The sequence below is a fragment of the Oncorhynchus mykiss genome, chromosome 1 (genome assembly GCF_057628025.1).
Source record: "Oncorhynchus mykiss isolate SJ-2025 chromosome 1, ASM5762802v1, whole genome shotgun sequence".
Classification (NCBI taxonomy): domain Eukaryota; kingdom Metazoa; phylum Chordata; class Actinopteri; order Salmoniformes; family Salmonidae; genus Oncorhynchus; species Oncorhynchus mykiss.
The window spans coordinates 38,925,782-38,938,247 of record NC_143022.1 but is presented as its reverse complement, the minus strand read 5'-3'; the positions used below and the strand labels follow the sequence as shown (position 1 = coordinate 38,938,247).

The window sequence follows — 12,466 nt, the reverse complement described above, 5'->3', positions numbered from 1 at the left end:
AGAGGAAAAACAGAGCCATGAGTTCAAAGGAATTGTCCGTAGCGCTCCGAGACAGGATTGTGTCGAGGCAAAGATCTATGGAAGAATACCAAAAGGTTTCTGCAGCATTGAAGGTCCCCAAGAGCACAGTGGCCTTCATTATTCATAAAGGAAGTTTGGCAGCAGCAATAATCTTCCTAACTGAGCAATCGGGGGCGAAGGGCCAATATCAGGGAGGTAATCAAGAACCCAATGGTCACTCTGACAGAGCTCCAGAGTTCCTCTGTGGAGACGGTAGAACCTTCCAGAAGGACAACCATCTCTGCAGCACTCCACCAATCAGGCCTTTATGGTAGATTGGCCAGGCGGAAGCCACTCCTCAGTAAAAGGCACATTACAGCCGCTTGGAGTTTGCCAAAAGGCCCCTAATGGACTCTCAGACCATGAGAAACAAGATTCTCTGGCCTGCTGAAACCATGATTGAACTCTTTGGCCTAAAAGCCAAGCGTCCCATCTGGAGGAAACCTGACACCATCCCTAAAGTGAAGCACGGTGGTGGCAGAATCATGCTATTGGTTTGTTTTTCAGTGGCAGGGACGGAGCAAAGTACAGAGAGATCCTTGATGAAAACCTGCTCCAGAGCGCTCAGGACCTCAGACTGGAACAACGGTTCACCTTTTAACAGGACAACAACCCTCTCTGAATGTCCTTGAGTGGCCCAGCCAGAGCCCGGACTTGAAGCCGATCAAGCATCTCTGGAGAGACCTGAAAATAGCTGTGTAGCAACAATCCACATCCAACCTGACAGCGCTTGAGAGGATATGCAGAGAAGAGTGAGAGAAACTCCCAAATACAGGTGTGCCAAGCTGTAGCGTCATACCCCAAAAGACTTGAGGCTGTAATTGCTGCCAAACGTGCTTCAACAAAGTACTGAGTAAAGGGACAGAATACGTAAATACATTTGTAAAATTTGTCAAAAAGTTTTTGCTCTTTTCATTATGGGGTATGGCGTGTAGATTGATGAGGGGGAAAAAACAATTTAATAAATAAAGGGGTGTGAATACTTTCCAAATGTGCTGTACAAGGCATATCCTTCAGTACTGTTAATATGAAACTATTATAGGTCTTGCTGTCTTCTTTGCATTCATCCTCATCAGATGTATTTTAGTTTTGTATAGGTAACCGATTGGGCAAGTGTAGTTGCTAAAACTAAAGTGTTAGTAAAGCAGCTAAAATCATGCAGTACGGTATACATCAAGCAGTTTATTAGTTACGCTGGCTGGCCCCGTGGCAATAAATAAATTAAACCAAAAGCTTACCTTGACTTGGAAGAGTTCCAGTGTTGGATAGCCATAGCCAGCTAGCATCCCTCTCTGCTTGAACCGGTTGTTTGAATAGGGTAAACTAGCTAGCTGCATTCGCTAACTAAGTAAGTGAAAGTAATATATATATATATATATATATATATATATATATATATATATAAATTCATACACTACAGTTCATAAGTTTGTGGTCACTTAGAAATATCCTTGTTATTGAAAGAAATGCACAAAAAAATTGTTCATTCAAATTACATAAAATTGATCAGAAATACAGTGTAGACATTGTTAATGTTGTAAATGACTATTGTAGCTGGAAACGGCAGATTTTTCATATAATATCTAAACACGCGTAGAAAGACCCATTATCAGCAAACATCACTCCTGTGTTCCAATGGCACATTGTGTTAGCTAATCCAAGATAATCATTTAAAAGGCTAATTGATCATTAGAAAACCCTTTTGCAATTATGTTAGCACAGCTGAAAACTGTGTCCTGATTAAAGAAGCAATAAAACTGTCCTTATCTAGACTAGTTGAGTATCTGGAGCATAAACATTTGTGGGTTCGATTACAGGCTCAAAATGGCCAGAAACAAAGACCTTTCTTCTGAAACTCGTCAGTTTTTACTTGTTCTGAGAGATGAAGGCTATTCAATGCGAGAAATTGTCAAGAAACTGAAGATCACGTACAACGCTGTATACTACTTCCTTCACAGAACAGCGAAAACCGGCTCTAACCAGAATTCAAAGAGGAGTGGGAGGCCCCAGTGCACACCTGAGCAAGAGGACAAGTACATTAGTGTCTAGTTTGAGACAGACAAGTCTTCAACTGGCAGCTTCATTAAATAGTACCCGCAAAACACCAGTCTCAAACTTCAACAGTGAAGAGGCGACTCTGGGATGCTGGCCTTCTAGGCAGAGTTCCTCTGTTCAGTGTGTGTTCATTTGCCCATCTTAATCTTTTCTTTTTATTGGCCAGTCTGAGATATGGCTTTTTCTTTGCAACTCTGCTTAGAAGGCCAGCATCCCGGAGTCTCTTCTTCACTGTTGACGGTGAGACTGGTGTTTTGAGGGTACTATTTAATGAAGCTGTCAGTTAAGGACTTGTGAGGCGTCTGTTTCTCAAAGAATTACAATAAAGGAGATCTGGGATTTCTTTATTTTAGACAGTGTCGATTCCACATAATGAAACACTGTATTAGGGCTCCTGAGTGGCTTAGCAGTCTGAAGCACTGCATCTCAGCACAGGAGGCATCACTGTAATCCCTGGTTCGAATCCAAGCTGTATCACGTCTGGCCATGATTGAGAGTCCCATGGGGTTGGCAGGTAGCCCACAGTGGTCTAGTAATGATACCAGGAAAATTTTACATGGTTATGGAAAATAGAGACCAGTCATATAATACGATATGTCAGTGAATTCTTTCTAAGGGTATGCTAAATTAAGCGCACATAAACGTTGGGGTAGATTAAAACAAACGATTAATGATTTGAGGGAGTACAATGGACTTATCAAGACTTATCAAGATCATGTTTTGTTTGTAGTTAAAACGTTTGGGTTGCTGATTATGATATTAGTATATTGAATGCTAAATAAATTGACATTTCTCTTCCAGGAGAATGGGGGTAGTAATTTTCTCTCTTTGGAATGTTTCCTCAGGCTATGGTCTTGGAAGAGGGGTTAGTGAAATTTGGCAGTTTTATAGGCATAAAGGTGTCCGGATTCAGTCGTTAAGAGGAGTTACCAGGTTACATAAGGCCTGGCTATTTTTGTTTGTGTTTGACCTATGGTTTAACACACACACACAACTTATTGGGTATGAATACGGGTTAATGCCTAGGTATCTTAAAGGGGCACACACACATATGGAATTTTCAAAAGTGTTTATTTTCTGAGTTTTAATTGAACACATTAATTATTTTGATTTAAAAAATGTACTGAAGAAACTTACTGTAAACCTAGGAGACAAAATGTATGACCTGTTTGACTGTTTTTTAGATAATTGGTCTGATAGAGAAAGTAACAGAGTTTGAATGACCTCTGACCTCTGTCCTGACTTTCTAGTGTGGTTTGATCGCCCTCACTGGAATGCCGAGAGACATTGGACGATGATTTAAAGGTCATATTTAATACTGATTTAAAAGTAATTTGTAATACTGATAATTACGGAGAAGTTTAATAACTAATAGGACCACAAGAAGGTTAGACCTGTCTCTAGTCTATTTTTACTATGAGGATATGGGTAAAAAAAAAATGTTGTTGGAGTTAGGGTAGTATTTGATTTGTAGCGTTGTTGTTTTTACACATTAGTCACTATGGTGAGTTATGCGTCAAGATGGGGGAATTACCTTCTTTTCTTTTTTTTGGGAGTTTGAAGTTCACACCTTGAGTGATATGTAGGGATGTATTGAGTGATGTATGAAGGATTGTATTGTTGCGGTGTACAGCATACAGTTGAAGTTATCAAATGTTTTTCACTCAGGAGTGCAACAGAAGTCCACGTGGAGTGAACATGGAGAGAGATCTGTTCCAAAACTTCTCATATTGCTGGTTGGCAAATGGACAAGACTTAATGAGTTGTGGTGGGGTTCAGGTAAGACGTTGAAATTGGGACATTATCATGGGCCATCCACCTTGAACTGTGAAGCAAGCTGAAGAAGAAAATTAAGAAAAATCCCAGAAGATTAAGTGCTGGAGAAGGGAGGGGGTTGGTCAACTTTACCCGTAATTATTTTAGACTTGGAGGTCTACACTGCTAAATGTATTGTGATTTAGGCTAAGATTGCATTGAGATACTGATCTGTAATTATAACCCTGATTAGGAACTTAATACTAGAATTATGAGATTAATATATTGTAGGGTAATATAAATGTACATTCTGCCAGTGTTAAATTGAGTGTTTTTGATTTTGAATGATACAACCAATGTGAATCACCGAGCAATGTCATTCTAAATTTGTTGGATAATTAATTGGGTTTTAATTAGGATTTGGAAACTGAATGATTTCCCTGACCTATTCCCTATTCCTGACTACATCTCTGATGAGGACCCCAATCCGGAGCATAAGGACCCAGATGTGGAGCCCACACTGAATGTACAAGGTGCCCAGAGAGTGGTGTCTGTCACGCTGACCCCTGTCTTTGTGCAAAGTGCCAGTGTGATGACTGTCCTATTTCCTGTAATGAATCATGTGTGATTACATTTTTTATGTTTCATTTTCTATTCCAGATTGACTGTGTTTAGTTAAGATATGTCTAAAACTCAGCAACCAAAAGAAAGGTTGTTTACTATGGATGAAATATCAGGCACTAGAAATATGTACTTTGTTTGTTTGAATTTACGTTTAACAATAATCATGTAATGCTTGTATACTTACATTTTTTGTGGAAGAAGCTTAGCTTTGAGAGGGGAATGTCAGGGAAAAATGACATACTTACTTGATTTGTTTGATATTAATAGTAATTTATATTTAACTAAGAGTGAGACTGGCCTGCTAATGCTGAGTTTTCATGGTGTCCACTCTAGCACCCTGTAGCTAGTCTGGGTGTCAGCTTGAAGCTGACGATTGATATCTCTGTGATAAAAAAAAACAGCCACATTCCAGTCTATCATTAGTGGTGTATGTGAGACATATGTCTCTGGTCTAACTGGGCCTGCATGCTATAGATGAGATTGAGGCTCTCTCTATGGTTCTTAGACATCCTGGCATCTGGGAGACAGCACCAGAGGCAGATGACCATAGGATGAACCCAAAGTGGCTTATCGTGTGCCCCAATCTATATGGGATGGGTGGAACCAAGCATTCTGGGTATAAGCTTTATGAACTGTGCATTGTCTGTATGATTCAGACTCTCAGCCCAACAGTCAGTCAAGACTGTTGGGTTGACGTCTCATTATTGCAATAATGAATAGATATTAAATAAAGATGATTGTTTGAAGAAATGACTAAGTCTCTCTCAGTACTGCATTTCCACAATGTGTGGTGCATATATTTAGTATAGTTTTATCTAAAAAAGATTTTAAAAAGTTGTTTCACTATTTCCATTTTTCTGAAATCCACCGAGGAGGATGATCCTTCCCTTCCTCCTCTGAGGAGCCTCCACTGACTGGCACTGTCACCATGTCTGGCATGCACAATGCATGCTAGTAAGTTGTACTGCAAGCAGTGACATTGTAGCAGTGGTGGAAAAAGTACTCTATTGTCAAAGATAGCTTTTAAGAAAATGACTTAATAAAAATATATTGGCACCCAGTAAAATACTACTTGAGGAAAAGCCTAAAAGTATCTTGGTTTTAAATGTACTTAAGTACAAGTCACATTGTATAATGATTGGAGACAGGCGCAGGAATACGTAATAGGGGGTTTTATTGTCTCCACCCAAAGAAAAGAGGGAGGTTTAAACCTCTAAATAATACATGGAACGAGACCTGTAAAACAAGTGCACAATAACACGTAGCATGGAAGCCGATACAATACCAGTGTCGTGACGTTGCTCATCGAATGATTAAAAGTTTCTAATTGCGTGATTAACTTAATCAAGCAATCATTAACTCATTAACCTGGGGCACCATGGGAAAATAAGTTTTTATTGAGTTTTATTTCCCGAATTAACTCAAAGAATATCAGAATATAGATTTTCCAACAGACACTAATTAACCAGTTACCTCCACAATCTTGTTCTGAATGTCGCATAATCCGGGAATTTGCACGGACCCGGGTCTCAGCAATGAGTTCGTACCACGCCAATCTTAGTTGGGTATTTATTTACTAGAAAGCTAAAATGATAAAATATACACATACACATTCTAGGCTATTGATTAGAACTTAGTATAACGGGCCAACACACTATGGTGCGTGTTACCCAAAATGGGGATTTAAAAAGGAGAAAAAGAGAAAGTACACGAGAGAAATGTTTATTTGGGTGAATTTGTCAGCTATGCTTATTCTAACCCTAGCCTTGCCCCAAACTGCCGCTCTTATGGGTCAGAATATAATGATGTAATTACGTGAGGAAGGTCTCTGTTGATTCTCCTCGTGTACCGTTCAGGCAGCTCAATCACGCACTTCTCCGGCGCACCTCTCTGGTCGTACTCACGATGTCCTTTTGGCTTAGGAGTCTGTTCCCTCGTCCTTGTTCTGGAAGGGCTCTTCTGAGGACAGACAGCTCTGTAGCTCAGAGCTCACAGCGTAGGAATGAAACAGTGTAGATACCACAATTCGATGGGAGGTGGAGGCTAGGTGGTTCGACTTGAATTCACCCGCTTAGACACAGCTACTCATCCGCAGCTTGGCTAGAAAAAGATTTCTTTGTCTTCAAACTTGTGTTGTGTTTTGGGTTTGTTGACTTTTTAGACCTCGGCTGCAGCTTGGGTCACTTAGTCTTATCTGTAAATTCTTTACTCACAGGTTTTATACCCTCGTGTCAGAAGTGGGCATAACCGCCTTTAGGGCAATTCCCTGGGTGAATCTAGTTAAGAGGCAAGGTCTAGATTTTACTCAAATTAAATTTTAGACAACTTTACATTTCATCTAACCAAAACATTCTCTTTGATTTGGACATTTTCCATACAACGTACAATGGATAAACATATACTAGGTAAACTGTTGACGTTACAATGTTTTTGTAATAACGTCATCTATTAACCTTTAATAACAAAACAAAAATGACATACATTTTCATATTCCATCTATCGTCATGACCACCATTATGGCTGATGGAAAACATTGTTCCAAAGTCCCTTTATTTCATGTTAATGTTCTGAGGCTGGTTCTCCATAGTAACAGGACAAAAGGAATGTGTCTGTGGCCTAAGATTTACCAGGGGAGTGAGGGGTCATAAAATCCCACATCTTCAGACCCCTAGATCTCTCCTCCTATGTTGGGGTTGAGAGATAATCTGTAGGGTTGTGGTCTCCTGTAACCTGACCTGATCAGGACAGTGATGACAACAGGTACTCACACGACCAACAGTCATGGTAACAATAACAGACAAGGGAGAACGGAGGGCACATACATACGCATACTAATCAGGGAGAATGGGAATCAGGTGTGCGTAATGAGACAAGACAGTCCAGGGTTGGTGGTAATGAATCCAGTTCAATGACACCTAAAAGGCCGGTGAAGTAGATCTCCGGAGCTGGTGAACAGAATGAGCAGCAGTACCGTCGGGATCTCCCCCCACCCGATGCGCTGAAGGTGGGATGACACCGGCCTTGGGGACGACTACAGGGATAAGGTGCGGGTCAGTCAGGGCATCGACAGTGATAATCCCTTTTCAGCGAAGCTTCCAGGTTCTCCACCGCAGGAACACAGCAACGCGGGCTCCTCAGTGTGCCGAAACCAATCATCCACACAGGGGCCTCAGTCTGGCTCAGATGCCAAGGTCAGCTGATATCCCAACACTCACTGGAAAGGAGTGAGGTTAGTGGAGGAGTGAATTCTGCGCGTACTCAGCCCAAGGTATAAAATCCACCCACTCCCTCAGCCAGTCCTGACAGTAACACCTCAGGAACCTGCCCACTTCCTGATGGACCCTCTCCACCTGCCTATTAGCTGGAGGGTGGTACTCCGGGGTCAAATCAAATCAAATTTATAAAGCCCTTCTTACAGGAACCAGGCTCCCATAGTGCCGTGATACCGTAGTGCCGGAAAACGTGTGTAAAAAGAGCCTCCGCGATTTGCATGGCCAATGGGAGCCCTGGCAGAGGAAGGAGGCGACAAGCTTTGAAAACCGGTCCACAACGACAAGAACAGTGGTGTTCCCATGGGGGGGGGGGGGGGGGCGGTCAGTGACAAAGTCCACCGAGAGGTTAGACCAGGGTTGTTGTAGAACCGGCAGGGGAAGGAGGTTTCCATAAGGGAGGTGTCTGGGTGTCTTAGACTGGACACAGATGGAGCAGGAAGAGACATAAACCCAGACGTCCTCGCCAAGGTGGGCCACCAGTACATCTCAGTCAGGCAGGCGATGGTACGGCCTATCCCAGGATGACCCAACACAGGTGCCGCCCAGGTAAGGAGGCAGTCCCACACACCTGTAGGCACGGTTCTCCGGGCAATGTGCAGGTGTGGGTTCCGTACGCAGGGCCTGCCGTATGTCGGTGTCCACTTCCCACACCACTGGTGCGATGATACGGGATGGAGAGAAGGGGGTCTCCTCTCCCTCCCTCTCCTCTGCGTCATAGAAGCGAGACAGGGTGTCTGGCTTCACATTCTTCGAGTCTGGCCTATAAGAAAGCGCGAATTGGATCCTGGAGAAGAATAGAGCCCACCTGGCCTGTCTCAGGTTAAGCCTCTTCACTGCCCTGATGTACTCCAGGAAAGGGTGTTTGGACCCCTCCAGCCAGTGCCTCCTTGCCTCCCTCTTGACCGCCAAGAGTTCCCGGTGCCCTACGTCGTAGTTCCTCTCAGCGGGGCTCAGCTGCTTGGCATAAAAGGCGCAGTGCCGCAGCTTTGGAGGGGTTCCGATGCGCTGGGACAGCACTGCACTGACTCCTTCAGAGGCATCCACTTCGACGTTGAAGGGAAATGAGGGGTCGGGATGTGCCAGCACAAGAGAAGTGGTGAAGCGTGCCTTAAGTGTCTCGAACGACGACCCCCCTCTCCACCTCCGCAGTCCAACGAAGTCGCTGGGGACCTCCTCTCAGCAGGGAGGTAAGAGGCGCGACCACCATGCTGAAGCCCTGGATTAACCGCCGGCAAAAATTGGCGAATCCCAGGAATCACTGGACTGCTTTCACGGAGTTGGGGATGGACCATGACCTGACTGCTCTGACGCGTTGCTCCTCCATCTCCGCTCCCTCCGAGGATATGAGGTAGCCCAAAAGGACACAGACTGCTAGAAAAACAAACACTTATCTTGTTTGACGTATAGATCACGCTCCAACAGTCTTCCCAGCACAGACCTGACTAACGAGACGTGCTAGGCGCGGTCAGCAGAATAGACCAAAATGTCATCTATATTAAACCACTACGCCCCATCCCAACATGTCCCGAAACACTTTGTTAATAAAAGCCTGGAAGACTGAAGGAGCATTAGATATACTCGTAATGGCCCGTGGTCGTGGAAAAGGCCATAATGAGCCCCACCCATCTCTTTTGATTTGAATTGATTTAAATCTGAATGTATTAACAACAGCAGTCAAGCACCCAAGCTAACTTGCTAGCTACTTCCAGACATCTAAGTGATAGATAGAGAACAGCTCACTGAACATTAGCAGAGCTGGCTAGGTTGTTACGTTATCCAGAGCATTGGTGACTGCAACTGTGCTGTCAGATTGTCAGTTTGTATATTCAGAGTGTTTGAGTTCTGTCACGACTCCGACCGAAGGTGGCTCCCCTTCCCGTTCGGGTGGCGCTCGGCGGTCGTCGTCGCCGGCCTACTAGCTGCCACTGATTATTTCCTCCCCCTCCTTATGTGTTCATTGAGTGCACCTGTTTTGAATTATGTATAATTAGTGAGGCTTTATTTAGTCAGCCGGCCCGCCTGGTTCCTTGTGCGGGATTAATTATTGTGACCTTCTGTGTTGTGTAAACTTGTGTGCACGTCTGTGAGTTACGTGCTTTCCCATTTCGTGGGTCTTTTCTGGACAGTTTAAGTCCCCCTGTTTGGGGCGTTTGTTTTGTATTACGCCCTGTGTTTTCGTGGGGTTGGCTTATGTTCGCCGTTGTGGTGCATTAAAATAGCACTCCCCTGAACTCTCTGCTTCCTGCGCCTGACTTCTCACCCACTACACTCAGAACGTTACAAGTTCAGAGCACACACCGGACGCTCTAGCCAATGAGTAGGGTTGATCTAAATGTTCTGACCTCACAGCGGCAGTCAAGCACCTAACCTAACTGGCTAACATTAGCTAGCTTGCTAGCTACTTCCAGACAAATAATGAGCAGAGCTGGTTAGGCTGTTTTCATGTAATCCATAGCGTTGGTGACTGCAACTGTGCTGCTAGTAGCAATTTAATTAAGCTTTTTTGCCGATGTTTACTGACACCGGCCATATTCAAAGGGTGTTGAGCGTTCGTAAATTCAGTTATTCTGCGCTCTCTGGCACACTTGGATGAGAGTGCTCTGAAATATGAATAGATGGCCAGACTGAATTTAGCAATGCACCCGAAATGGTTACTTATAGCGGAGTCTTTTGTTAAGACATGAAGCTAGCTAGTTATGTAAACAATGAACCATAATCCCAACTCATGACGTTACTATCATGCATGAATCTGCAGGTAGCTATCCAACCAGGTCAATGTTAGCTAGCTAACATTACGCTATAGCCAGCAAAGCAAATTGCTCTGAGATACGAATAATAAGTCATACACGTAATGTTAGCTAGTGAGCTAACGTTAGCTAGCTAGCTAGGTAAACAATGGATCATAATCACAAATCTTGACGTTACTACCCTGCATGCATCTGCAGGTACCTAACCAACCAGGTTCAATGTTAGCTAGCTAACATTAGCCTATAGCTAGCCAAGCAAATGGCTCTTTCTGTCAAAATGTGAGACGTGTAAAATCTGAAAATGTAGCTAACTAGACTATCTTACCCGTATGTATACATCATTCATGGTTAGACACATCTCCTGTCGGATGCCATGGTTGCCCTTAGTTTGAAGATGTAATCCAGAGACAGGCGTTTTCTCCATCTCCTTAGCTACCAGACTCGAATTCCAAACTCAGTCCTCCAGAAAGTGGAGAGCAACACAGTTTTAATACACAATACATAAAAAAAACTGCGTTCGACAGGATTACCTAGACATACTGACCAGCACAAATAAACAGAAGCATGCTTTGTGGCGGACCAATCCAAACTCATCTCTTGGCATGTCCAGTACACTAATTATCTCAGCCAATCGTGGTTGCTGTCTTTGGCTAAACTAAATTTTCTCTATTTCTGCTTTTTGTGACTCCTCTCTTTGGCTGGAAAAATGGCTGGGTTTTTCTGTGACTAGGTGCAGACCTAACATAATCGTTTGTTGTGCTTTCGTCGTAAAGCCTTTTTGAAATCGGACACAGTGGTGGGATTAACAACAAGTTTATCTTTAAAATGGTGGAAAATACTTGTATGTTTGAGTCACTTTAATTATGAGATTTGTTGTTTTGAATTTGGCGCCCTGCACTTTCACTGGATTTTGTCATATCGATCCTGTTAGCGCGATCTAAGCCATAAGAAGTTTAACAATTTTGTTTGTATTTACAGATTTTTACAAGTTATTCTTATTTCCGTATTTACAAGTTTGTTACTCACACTTACTTCCGGTATAGGTACCAACAACAGGAGACAGCCTACAGGGAGGTGAGGGCACTCGGAGTGGGGTGTCAAGAAAAAAAACTCACTCAACGTCAACAAAACTAGGAAGATGATCGTAGACTTCAGGAAACAGCAGAGAGAGCACCCTCTCATCCACATTGAAGGGACAGCAGTGGAGAAGGTGGAAAGTTTTAAATTCCTCGGCATAGACATCACAGACAAACTGAAATGGTCCACCCACACAGACAGTGTGGTGAAGAAGGCGCAACAGCGCAACGCATCACCGGGGGCAAACTACCTGCCCTCCACAACACCTACAGCACCCGATGTCACAGGAAGGCCAAAAAGATCATCAAGGACATCAACCACCCAAGCCATTGCCTATTCACACCGCTACCGTCCAGAAGGCGAGGTCAGTACAGGTGCATCAAAGCTGGAACCGAGAGACTATCTGAAGGCTTTCAGACTGCTAAACAGCAATCACTAACTCAGAGAGGCTGCTGCCTATATTGAGACACAATCACTGGCCACTTTAATAAATGGATCACTAGTCATTTAAACAATGCGTTAAATAATACCACTTTAATAATGTTTACATATCTTACATTACTCATGTCACATGTATATACTGTATTTTATATCATCTATTGCACCTTGCCTATGCCACTCGGCCATCACTCGTCCATATACTGTACTTACATGTACATATTCTCATTTACCCCTTTCGATGTGTATTAGGTAGTTGTTGGGGAATTGTTAGATATTACTGCACTGTCGGAACTAGAAGCACAAGCATTTCGCTACTCTCGCATTAACATCTGCTAATCATGTGTATGTGACAATTAACATTTGACTTGATTAGGAGTTTTTGGTTATATGGGCTGGGCGGCTGCTGCACCAGCATCCTCCTCCTGAATCCTCCTC

General features: G+C 43.3%; 1 long non-coding RNA gene across 1 annotated transcript in view; it reads left to right on the top strand.

Annotated features, from left to right (window-relative positions):
- Positions 1-12,466, top strand: part of LOC149985493 (uncharacterized) — a 39,220-nt gene that overhangs the window by 25,415 nt on the left and 1,339 nt on the right. The gene's annotated exons all lie outside the window — the stretch shown is intronic.